Source organism: Meleagris gallopavo, chromosome 26 (assembly GCF_000146605.3).
Source record: "Meleagris gallopavo isolate NT-WF06-2002-E0010 breed Aviagen turkey brand Nicholas breeding stock chromosome 26, Turkey_5.1, whole genome shotgun sequence".
Taxonomy (NCBI): domain Eukaryota; kingdom Metazoa; phylum Chordata; class Aves; order Galliformes; family Phasianidae; genus Meleagris; species Meleagris gallopavo.
Genome location: NC_015036.2, coordinates 1,630,459 through 1,642,536, shown reverse-complemented (window position 1 = coordinate 1,642,536; position 12,078 = coordinate 1,630,459). Strand labels below are relative to the sequence as shown.

The window sequence follows — 12,078 nt, the reverse complement described above, 5'->3', positions numbered from 1 at the left end:
TTTTTGTGCCTTCCTCCTTCTCCAGAGAAACAGATCCAGAGAAAAGTTAGAGAAGCGTGGAGTTTATTTGGAGCAGCAGGCAGTGAGCAACTCTGGATTCTCCTGTTAATTAACCTGAGCTGTCTCCAAGATGGGGAGGGAGTGGGCTACTGCATCTGTTTCAGGGGTTATCAGTGAACAGCATCACAGGACTGTGAAGTCATTAGTCATTTAATTAGCATTAACAGGGCAATTATTATCTTAATAAAATGACTGATTATGACATTGAAGTTGTATTTGAGGTTTAACAGCTGCAGCAGCCTGACTGAATTGTATGTTTGTTAATCCCTCAATGAGGGTGTTCTATTTCACTGAGTGATGTTTATTTAACGTGCAATAAGTGTCTTAGTGAATCTCTATTAAAGGCACATGTGGAAACCTTAATTTGAAGCATTACAGAAGAGAGCAAGACTGTTCAATTCATAAAATCCTATTTAAACATTGTGAGCTCCAAACCCACCTAGTGCCAAAGCAAACTGTATCCTCTAAGTCCTTTGCCAGATGTCTCATGTGGGGTATGCTCAAGGTCCAAAGAAAATAAGGTCTGAAGGGAACAGTTTGGCCGTTGAATCTCCGATCCAGCCTATATAAAGGGGTTTCGTTTCCATTCAGGAAATACAAACCTCTTCTGTATGGATCCTGTTCAAAGTGTGTTTGCTGAACAATTCTTCCCAGCAGCAGTGATTCTCAGTAACACCCACGCCTGTGAGCAAAACTAGATCTGGTGGAAAGATTTTGGAAGTACGCTAAGCCTCTCTGTAAATATCTGACAGAGGTCTCTAGGTGCTCTGTGTGCCACCTACTACTGTCTAACCAACTGGTAGCTGTTCTGACAATGTCCTGGGACAGACCTAAGGCTTAACAAACAAGCAACCCTCAAATTTGCTGTGTTTTCATCTCCTATGTTCTATGACTGTAGGTAACTTGCTGCTGCTTGATGCCATGGTTCCCAGCACTCGAAGCAATGTGCTCCAGGGTAGTGTGGAATTAACATCTGAGAGACTGAGATGATATCCCTGTAGATCCTGACTTCACTCAGAACCTGACCTGCTTCAGTCTGAATGTCTCTGGTATTTTGCAGGTAGGTGCATGTTCCTTTTGCCTGTGCTCACAGACTTCTGGGCACAAACCAGTTATGAACTGGCACCCTGTAGTAACAGTGAGCTCAGAGGCAAGATCCTTAGTGCTAAGGCATAAGACTTCCAGTTGGCTCAGACATAGGTGCACGTGTTTAGGCATGGCACGGGTTGCGTCTTGAGCTCTTCTGAGTTCTTTAGAAGCTCAACTTCACATCCAGGCTTTTGGACTCTGATGCCAACTTTCTAGGTCAAGACATCATTTGGCCATTGAATCAGGACTCTACTTTCCTTCCATCTATGTGTGAACTCTTCCTGCAGGGCGAAGAGAGGGATGAGTATTCCTGGCAGTCATGAGCTGTGTTGCTTTGAGTGAAACGCAGTAATTACAGAGGGAATGACACTTGAGGCTGGGAGCAGTCCCAGCCCTGCACTGGTTCCTCAGGTAAATGCTGGCAAGCTGTGCTATCTGTGAAACATGTTTGCTGGTGTGAAGCCTTCATGTCTGTATGAGATCATCTGCAGCAGTAATGTCCTGTGTGTTTTGTCATTACAAAGGCAGTTCTGAACTATTGTCCTGTCTTTAGAGGAAAATGGAGGGCCTGAGAGGATTGCCTGAGGCTTCAATAAGGCAGTGGCAGGTGGCTTTATAAGCTGTCTTTCATCCAAGAGACTCAGCTACCCTTATGTCAGAGGCTATTCACATCCTGTATGGGCAGGACTGTCTTCTCGTTCATCCCTGGCTCTGGTGGTTCCTGTTGTCTCTCCCTCATGCTGTGCTTCAGCCATGGTGTAATGTATGGCTGAAACCCCCTTCTGCTTCCTCCTGCTGAGCTCTCTTTGCTGTGCTGACCCTGTACCTGGCCTAGGTGCCAGCAAACCCACCAGTGAATTCTACGGCTCCCTGCTCTGACCTTGTGACAGCATTGCTTGGAGTGGGAATTTACTGGCCAAGAGTGGCAAGGTTTCTGGCCCCACACAACGGCTTGGCTGTGTTCAGCAATTTCCCTTTCCTTGCTCTTAATTTACTCAGAGCAGCAAGCCAAGTAGACCCATAGGCACAATCGAAACATGGGATAAATATTCTGAGTGGCTTGATCTATAGGAACAAGCGCACGGGGGAGGGAATGAGTTCATCTCCTCTGTGCTCCTGGCAGGGCTGTTCCTACATCTCCTGTGTGCTGCAGTGGGGTGATAAGCTGGTTGCAGGGAGGACGTACTGTCCCTTCCCTGGAAGAAGAGACTCATCTGAGCCTTCCTCTTGGGAACAACCCTTGGTAGGCAGCTAAAATTTTCCTTTTCCTCTCATCCCATGACTATTAGGGAATATCCAGCCCCTCGCATTGTCCAGAATAATTCCACTGTCCAGAGGGTTGGTGTGTTTCAGCATCTGTAAGGTGGCTCTTCCCTGTAATTTCCCTTCTGGCTGCTTTTTCCCAGGCTGGTGCCTCCAGCCCCTAATGATTTCTTTTGTTCTTGGAGCTGCAGGTTCATGCATCTTCCCTGTAAGCATGTTTGTGTATTAAACAGGGGTAGGGAAGGAGCAGAAATGTCTTTCAGTCCAAAACATCCCTGGTAACAGAGCAAAAAGTAGATCCCTACGACCCTGGTTTCAAAGGTGCCTTAACTTGTTTTCTAAAGCTATCTCCAGACTTTCCAGGTCTGTCAGTTCCACTTTAGAAAACCTGAAAGTTGTCACTACAATTTCTACTGTGTCCCAAACAGACGAGCAAAACTGGTGTGAGCTGAGGCACAGTGACTGGGATCAGCCAGTGCAAAAGGCACCCCAGGAAAGGTGACAGGATAACACATCATTCTACAAAAGGTTTTGATCTTCTGGCACAGACATGAGGAGAAAGGTGAACAGGAACTACGTTCAGAGGTCATTTTGGTTTTGAGAGAGGAAACAACTCATTTCTGATGGGAAGTATTTTGGATTTCACTTGCTTTCTACTGCTGTCTGTTTCCCAGCTCAGACAACTGTTCTGTTTTTCAGTGTGCTTGCCCAGAGCTGTTGTATACGACTGTTAAACAGTGTTTAAACAGCCATAAGCCTGTTTATTTACTGAGGCTATAAATTATCTTGAAATCGGAATTCATCATACTGCAAATACCATGTTTCAACAAGCAAGCTGGCGCTCTGCTAGAATTGCAATCTAATAGCCCTCCTCACTGCTCTGCCAAGTTGCTGTCAAGGGCAAGTGTCCTTGCACAGGTAATTGCTGCCTTACAGAGATCCTTGTAGACTCAGAGTTGATGCCTTTGAGTTTATCTGCTGGTGAATCAGGGAATATTGTGGTCGGTCAGTGCAGGTCTCTGATGGCTGAACCATGTGTCAGAGTTAACTCGTGCTTGTCAGGGTTTGCCATGAAATGAATGGGCTGTCCAGTCAGCATCTTCCAGGCGTCAACACCAGTTGTTTCCAAAGTGTATGAAAGGCTGATGATGATCAAGCTGGTCACAGGTAACTGTTCCTGGAGCAGGTGGCTCTTAAACAGCAAAGCCAGTAGTATCCTGTACAGTGTTGCTGGGTGTCTTTCTTGGACTATTAGCTCTCCTGAAGCCATTGAAATTGCAAGTAACTAAAAGGATCTGTCTGAAAACACTTGAACTTGACACTTGCACTATACAAAGTGTGAGTTTATTGTCAGATAATATTTTATCTGAAGTGTTTCATCTTGGAGATTCAACCAGTCAATATTAACACCCATCAAAAGCAGCTGCTGTGCCCTGACTGTTGCATAGAGTGTAGGTTTTCCTGTAGATGCTGACATTTCTACTCCTGTTAGCAGCTGCTCCTCACCTCAAGCTGAGTATGGTCCTGGTGGTCTAGGTCCTGACTGCTGTTGCATGAGTTGTGTTGATTGGGTTGGCTCATTCTGTGGCAGGTTGACAGCAACAACCACTCATCTACTTACCTGTTCTGTACTGGGTGAACTATTGCTTTCACGCTTTTGGAACCATACAAACTGGAGATGGGAAAGATCTGAGGTCATCCAACTTCTCCATTTTCCCCACAATAGGGAAGGCTTGTTCCCTTCCACTAATTTTTCCTGTACTTGGTCCAGTTTTAAGTGACTCAATAATCAGAGCTTTTTTTTTTTTTTTTGCTTCCCTTGGGAGGCCTGGTGGATTTCTCACTATGATAAATGTTTTCCTAGTTTTCCACCTGATCTGTTCCTCTCCCAGATTCCACAGTGGAAGAGAGCATAAAGCTACAGTGGGTTAATGCTCATCATGTTATGGGAGAACTGGTTAACTCTTTCGGTGTCATTTTGATGTTTGTCCTGAAACAAAAATCCTTTGGATAGGAGAACATCATGATACAGGGACAAGTGTCTCAAAGACTGGCAAGCATTGATAGTCTGGGTAGTTTGAACACCAAGACCTGTTGGTCTTCCTGGAAGGATTTCTTCTATAGCATGTAAGCACATCTCCAAATGGTGAAAATGGGAAAGATTGCCCTTGGAATGTTGAACTAAATGGCGAACTGAACATATGGCAATAGCTGTTCTTTACTTTTGGCTTTGCTTGTGCCTAGCACTTAGTCAGGAAGCTTGCTTTTTCTTAACAAGCTGAGGATTTTCCCATGGTTTGCTTTCTTTGCTTACCCTCCTGTGCTGCCAGTGCTGTGTAACCGGTAGCTCAGCTAATGCTGAAGTAGTTCTTAAAATATCATCTGCTAAATAGATGGGTTATGATGGGATAAAGCTATCTTCCATGAAGGATGAGTGGGATCAGGCCTTGGGGACGCTGTCAAATGGGAGCCAGCATGAGGAGGGGCAAGTAAATATTTAACGTGTAGTTGTGCAAGGGGCAAGGCTAGAATAAAATGTAATATTGGCAGAAATGTTAAGGGTGGGGGGACCCGTGGTAGTGTAATACATCATGTGATGGGGGGCTTTGTTTTCTGTCAGGAGTCACCTGGGAGGCTGCTTCATGCTTTACCCAAATTGAGCAGAAGGCTCTTGGACACATCCTCTGCTGTGGTTTGACCAGAGGTAGGGGATGATGTTGTACTCACATCTCTTGTGGTGAAACGGAGGGCAGCTAGTGGGTCTGTGGTCCCCTGCGGCCCAGTGCTGCATGCCAGCCCTGCTGCTTTTTGTGTTCTTGGGAAGAAAGGCTGCTCTGCTCTGATGAGAACCACAGCCATGCCACTTGCAGTGGTGGCAGAGCCCAAGAACATGACTAATTGGTAACATAAAGAACCACCTTCCTGCAGCCTGATTCACCCGATCCTTACACAGACTCACTCTTTCCATCAAGGAATACTTGATAATGCAGCGCACACTGCTGAGATCACCCTTCTGGCAAATGCCTGCTGTGGTATGAGACCCAGTCATCTGGCAGCACATTGCTTACTGCAGTCTCCAAGGCAACCCTCCATGCTGTTCTTCTTTGGAAGCTCTGCGCATTCGTAAAGAAGCTGTCATCCCTCTTACAGTAAGTGCAGCAGATGTGAAAGATTTTACCTGTGCCAATGAACCCCAGGATGCTGTTGCTCAGAGGGGCAGTGCTGCGTTAGGTATAATGCTTCTCTCTGAAATGGCATGACAAAATGTCTCCTGCTTTGTGCTCTGAGCCTTTTAATGTGTCTGTAGCCAACAGTGTTTGCACAAAGAGACTGGGCTGCCGTGAGGATTACAGAAGACCTCTTCTGAGGCACAGCCTTGCGGTGCTGACATCTGCCACAAAAAGAATTCATTTTGGAAGGCTGGTCCCAAGGTGGATTTAATGGTCCTGCGCTAAAAAGTGAATGCTTCTGGTATGGAAACCACTGAACTGCAGTGTGGACCCTCATGTTTCGTAGAGGCTTCTCTGTTTCTTCAGTTGTATTGATAAGGAGGAGCTGACATCTTCTGTGTTGTGGATGCTGAACCTGGCAGTTCAGAGGGGCAGTTATCTGCCCCATTGTCCCATCAGAAGTCCTCTGGGGAGAGGCTGCAAATCAAATGGGGTGGATATCTTCTCTTCTGCGATAGGTAGGCCTGGTACATGCTCAGTGCTAGTAGGTAGAAATCAACTTCATCAGTGCTAGCTGGCCAATGCTAGAACTCAGGCTGGAACTTAAGGCTTCAGGTTTATGTTTTGTCTCTTCTCACGTTTTATTTTTTTTGATTGATCTAATGCTCCTGCAGAAATCAAGGACTGCTGCTTTCTTCTTGCTAAAGATATTGCAATTCTTTGGGGGTGAGCAAGGTAGGAGGGAAAAACTCCGTGCTCTTAGTGTGGAAAAGACCACACTTCCTTGCCTCCTTTGGTAGATGATGTGTAGACCTTGCCCAGAAGAATTGTCCAGCTTCAAAATGGGCATCTGACTCTATTCCTGGTGGTTTTGTTGTTGTTTTGTTTTTTTTTAGGGTCATCAACATACAGCAAGAGACTCCTCTTTTTGGAGGAAGCCCAAGCCGCCATCTCAGAAGAGTGGCTGAGCCATATAACAGCTGAAGTTAAAACAAGGTGACTGCAAGACCTGCCTCTGCCAAAGCATCTCATGTTCCTCGTGGGTGACAGTGAGCTCTTTATTTATAAAACTGCTGTCGTTTTTATTTCCCACTGTGAGCTCTGAGAGGGATACGTTAGATTAGGTGTGAGCTCTGGTTTGCTGTGCAGGAGGTTTGCTTGTCTGCTCTGTGTTGAGTGGCAGCTGCTGGAAAGCCCTCCCACAGAGCGTTCAGCTCTTGCCTTTCTGTCAGTCTGCTTCTAAATCTGGGCAGCTCACCTCTGTCCCTGCTTTGCTGTCTCAGCCCTGGGTTTCTCCTGAGATGGCTGCCAACTGTGCCAGACAGCTGGGATGCGCGTGTTCAGTCAGGTGCTTTCTGTGAACTCTGTAGCTTCTGCCATATCTGTCAGCGGTGTCACTTGACATTCCCCAAAGGCTGGAGGGGATAAAAAGGTATCTTCCTCTTGCTCTAACACTTGTGCTACAGGAAATGAGACCTATTCTGCTCAGTGCACCCATGATCTGAGGAGCTCCTGTCCAGGAGCATCAGCTAGGTTGGAGCTGCTGATCGCAGAAACTAAGGAGGACCAAGGTATTTGTTAAGTGCAGTGAACCTACAGCCATCCAAAGGTGAGTAACTGTATAGTAGAAAGTCTGCTGAGTGGATTGAGGTTATTCATCTTAAAGGATGGTCTTCTCATTGTGCGTGTCCATGGAGCAGCCAGGCTGTGTAAATAGGTTTTACAAGTAACTGTGTGGGATGTTTTCCTTTGATATGGAGCTGGGGTTACGTACCTTCTAGCTTGTATTAAATGATGCATGTTATGTCAGATCTGCTGCATGAGCTGTTGGGTTGTGGTAGGTTTAAGTGCTGGGCTATGCCGTGCAGAGGATGACAAGTGTAAGCCCATTCTTCCTTCCAAATAGTACCTAAATCCCACGGTATCAGCTGCACCCTTGAAATGAAACACCTTTTGGGTTCTGTCAGCTTGTTTCTATTAACGTGGAGCAGCAGGAGGGCTGTTTCCTCTGACACATTGCCACTTGGAGGCAATCATCTGAACAACAGCACAGGGGAAATGGTTTGGAGCCTCCTGGTGAACTGGGAAAAACATCAAGTGGGCTGCTGGAGGAAACTTACAGCATTGTGTAAGTTGTCCCTTCAGCTCAAGAGAAGGGACTCTGTGGGTCATTTTTCCCCCTGCAGGTCCTCATTTAAGCACCTTGCAGGCAAAGCCAGCTGCTATGGACTGCTTAGCTTCTCCATCTGGTGCTGCCTACACTTGTTTCCCTTCCCTGCCTGCTCCTTCCTTTTCTCTGCACTTGTTCCCCTTGGCTCCTTCCCCTTTAGCCTTTGGATTTCTCTCGTCCTCCTCCTGGTGATGTTCCAGGAGCATTTGTGCCTTGGCTGAGAGGGACATCTAGTGGGGTCTGAGCTCCAGGGCACCGCTTGCTTTAATCTTGCTTTTTTATCATTTATTTTTTTCTTTATGAAGAAATGGCTTCTGTAGGAGCAGGAGCTGAGCTCTGAGTAGTCCTGTATTGTTTGCCTTAGGGCACAGAGGGCATCTGGTAGGCCAGCTCATTGTGTGACTTTATTTTCATGTTGTTCTGATGCCATGGGAGTCTTGGCTGGGATTTCCTTGGTTTCTCTGACAGCTTTTAGTACTGCACAGGACCTGCTTGTTCTGGGTGCATCCAGGCCTCTGGTAGCCCCTCCACCCCCCCATTGCATGTCTCACAGTTTCCCCAGGGCTGATCTCTAACTGCAGGCTTTGTCTCTTGCTGAAATCCTGCTCTTGGCACTCCTCCTTGGCTTGCTTTAATGGGCTGCAAGAAGCCAGCAATAGCAGCAGGGAAGAAAGCACGTGAGGGGAAAGATTGCTGTGCTCTCGTGTGAGGCTGTAGGGAATGGAGGGGGGAGGGGGGTCTATTTAGGGAATTAATTGTCTGTCTCATCACTGGAGTCCCAAGCCTGTAGGTCTCCAGTCCTGATAGAGGCTTCCAAGCTTGATGTAGCTTAGGGAGTTGCAGCACCGTGTTGGCACTCACCAGGCTGCAGGAGATGTGAGCACAAAAGCTGGGCAAGGAGAGAAGCAAAGCAGTAATCATGCTGCTCCAAAGCAGCAAGTGCTCGCAAAGCTTTGGGGTAGGGCAGTTCTATGCTGGTTCCTTCCTTTTGTCTGTACAATACTCTGACCCAGGTTATTGAACTTAAGGCAGGCTTAAGGGTGCTGGCCTTTCTCTGCCAAGGTGAAGGTGATGCTGGAGTCATAGCTCAGCCATCCATTAATGTTTTCAGCTCTTGTCCCAACCACTCCAAGCTCTGCGTTGCCAAACCCTCAAGACTGCAGTACAAACACAAGTCATCTCGAGTTATAGGCACAGTAAACACACATCCAAAGCAAGGATCAGTGTGCTGTGTTTTTCCCCTGCTCGCCTCCTTTGTGTATCAGATGATGTTATCCAGGGTTTGCAATCACCCCTTCTGCTGTGGGTGGCACTGGGAGCCCACGGTGGTGGGAGGAAGGAGCTTTCCATCAGAGGCAGGCTCACAGAAAAGTGAATGCAGCCCTTTGCTGGCAGTTAGTTTCTGGTTACATGTATGTTTGGGGCATAAAGGAAATGTGCTGGCAAAAGCAAGGATAAAATCGATGCTTGAGCCAAAAAGGCTTTTAAGAAACCTTCCTTCTCTTTCCCCAGTAATTCAGGGCAGATGATGCTTAGTGCAGAGCCTGGCTTGGGGATAGCTGAGAACGAGCGCTCGTTATTGCTGCCTTATTGGAGGTAAGGCTGTGGCTGAGCCCATTCCTGGGTGAGGCAGGGCTGGTGGGTCTCCATCTCTCTGATGCTGTGTTTGTTTCTTGCCCGTTGCGGTAGTTTGAGTGCTGCTGGTCCAGAAGACTTCGATCTACTCTGCAGAGGAAAGACTCTATAGGAGCCTGCAGTCTGGGTGGGTGCTGAGGGCAGAGGACTCTGGCCCGCCTGATCCAGCCTTGCGAGGCAGCACAAAGCTCTAAATACTAGGGCCATTTTTCTGATCATTGTCCTCCCTTAACTCCTGCAGGAATTCAGGGGTGCAGTTGTGCCTGTGGCAAACTGTACCCACTTGTGCAGTGTGCTGCAGCTGTTTAAACTGCTGCAGTTGTGGCAGGCATCTCCCAGTGCTGCAGGTGGAAACCCCGCAGCCAGAAAAGCAGCTGTATCCCCAGGGCAGGTTTCTGTTCTCATGCTGATGAGGGGGATTCAGAAAGCAGCTTGCTTCCTGCCTGCTCAGCAGAGCTTGTCACCACAGGGGCTGTGAGCCCCTCTCAGCATGAGCTGGGTTACCAGGTGGGGAGCAGCAGCTTTGGAGCGTGGATGACTGACTTTTCCCTCCTGGTTCTGTTCTAGTGAGGAAAAAACCAAGAGAAGATTCGCCTGTACTGGACCAGGAGACCACCCAGCAGCAGGACTGGACAGAGGGTCTGCATAGAGGTAGGAAAACCTGCAGGAACCACAGGAGTGGTGTGGGGAGAGGGGAGACCTCTGGGCAGCTCAAGCTCCCACAGAGAGCTGTGTGAGCACCCCAGCAGCTTTGGAGATGTGAGCAGTGCTTATGGCAGGTTCCTTGCATCTTCTGGTGCTGAGCCAGGCCAGCCTCAGGAGGAGCACAGCAGCAAGCTGTGTGCAGCTGCCTGCTGCTTCCCTACTCGTGTGCATGAGCTGTAATGTGACTACAGCCAGTCCTTGGTCTCCAGTCCTGCAAGCGTCCATCCCTCAGGTTGGGGAGCAGCTTCATGCACTGCACCCTGCTTGTTCTGCTCCAGTCTGAGTGTCTCTCCTCCAAATGCTGAGAGCGTGGCCAGAACAAAGTGCTGCAGCTGTGGGGTCACCCTGGCACACAGCCCAGGTCTGCCCATGTGTGAGTGTTTTGTCACAGACCCTGGGCAGTGACTGCCCAGAGTAAATGCTTGTATGTTGTTGCAGCATTGTGTAAGCGCAGATAGAAAGATGTTTCTTTGTCTCTTTGTAGGGAGAAGTGAAGCACAGGCCCTCCCCTGTGAGCCCTAGCAGCTGTGCTTCTGGCACACCCCGGCCAATGCATCACCTTGCCAGCCACATCTGCCTCTGCAGCGCTCTGGTGAGACTATAAAGCAGTTAAAATCCTTCTGTCCCCAGGACAAAGAAGCTGGCAGGAGCAGAGAGCAGCTGTGTGCTGCACAAATCCATCTGCACCCTGTGTCCAGGCTGGATTTTGGATTTGAGAAATGGTTTGGTTGTGAGCTGTTGGTGGCTTGTGGTGTTTTATTTATCTTTTTTCCTTGCAGTTCCTTTTGTAGTGTGTGGTTCTTTCTCCTTTTTTTTCAGCTTTTCTGCTTTTTTTCCTTAGGGTTTGCTTTCCTGGCTGTAGGAAGCAGTGCAGCTGAGCACAGAGCAGTCCCTGTGCCAGCCATAGAAGAAACTGCAGCAGCTCAGTGCTGTCTCTGTGTGTTTCCAGGTGGGAAGCTGTTTCCAGCACTGCCTGTGTCAGCACCTCTTCCAGTACAGCACAAAGGAGCTGTGCCTCTCTGGACTGGAGGCCTGAGGATGCCCAAAGCAGCACGTCAGAGCCTGGTGCAGCTGCTGAGAAGAGGTAAAGGGTTTTGGAGTACTTCCATTTGTGATGCTCAGCCTCCTCCTAGGACAGCTGTTCACATGGAAATGAGCTTGGGTTGGAGGGTCTGTGCTGCAGATTTCCTAAAAGAGGAGCAGTTGCACAGAAGCCCATGAAGAACCACCCAGACCATGTATTATAAAATATCCCAGTTTATTAGAGCATTTCCATTTCATAGAGAGTCTTACAAAAAAAATGTATTTACAGATAAAGAAAGATTTAACTACATTCACTGGGAGTGTGTTCTCCTGGGGTCAGGACTGGGCTACACAGGAAAAACAAATCACATTCAGCAGTCACATTGTTGCATTTTTCCTTAAAACAGTAAAAAAGAGTGGGGGTATCGACAGCTGGGGAGCAAGCCCAGCTAACGTGTTTTGTTTTTGCAGGGGCCAAGCTGTGGGAACACCCCTCTCTGTCCCTGGGATCTCCCTGTGAGGATGAAGTCATTGCTGTATGATGGGTCCTGCACCACTGTGCAGCCACCTCAGTGCAGTGGGAATGGTGGTGCCAAGGAGCAACCCGAAGCACAATGAAAAGGTAATGCCTATTTCTCTGCTCTCAGTGGCAGGGCCCTTCCTTTTCCAGGCTTTCCTCCATGGCCGTGTTTCAGCTCTGCTTCTTTCGCTCAGTGCTGCAGCCCTGGGCTCCTTACACAGCATTGCATGGACAGAAGAGCAGAAGCCACGTTGGACACAGGAAAGCTGGCCCAGGGCTAACAGCTTCTCCCCCCTCATCACTGAAGACCAGATGAAGGATTGCAGATAACAATTTAAAAACAAATTAATGAGAGAAATGAATGAGATTAAATACATGATGAGAGCCTGTTTTGAACCTCTCCCAGGAAGCCTGCTTCTTAAAAACACTGTGTGTTTTTTTTT

General features: G+C 48.0%; 1 long non-coding RNA gene across 10 annotated transcripts in view; it reads left to right on the top strand.

Annotated features, from left to right (window-relative positions):
* LOC104914341 overlaps positions 1-11,437 on the top strand; it is a 22,647-nt gene extending 11,210 nt beyond the window's left edge. For 3 of the 10 annotated variants that reach the window (XR_004162004.1, XR_002121607.2, XR_004162000.1), the window contains 10 exons: positions 959-1,120; positions 1,437-1,560; positions 5,033-5,116; positions 5,385-6,578; positions 7,049-7,191; positions 9,265-9,348; positions 9,442-9,514; positions 9,955-10,038; positions 10,577-10,684; positions 11,042-11,437. This is a non-coding gene — a long non-coding RNA (uncharacterized LOC104914341). The remainder of the gene's footprint in view (positions 1-958; positions 1,121-1,436; positions 1,561-5,032; positions 5,117-5,384; positions 6,579-7,048; positions 7,192-9,264; positions 9,349-9,441; positions 9,515-9,954; positions 10,039-10,576; positions 10,685-11,041) is intronic. The other 7 variants (XR_004162006.1, XR_004161999.1, XR_004162003.1 and 4 more) reach the window with 7 other exon arrangements.
* Positions 11,438-12,078: the final 641 nt, after the last annotated feature.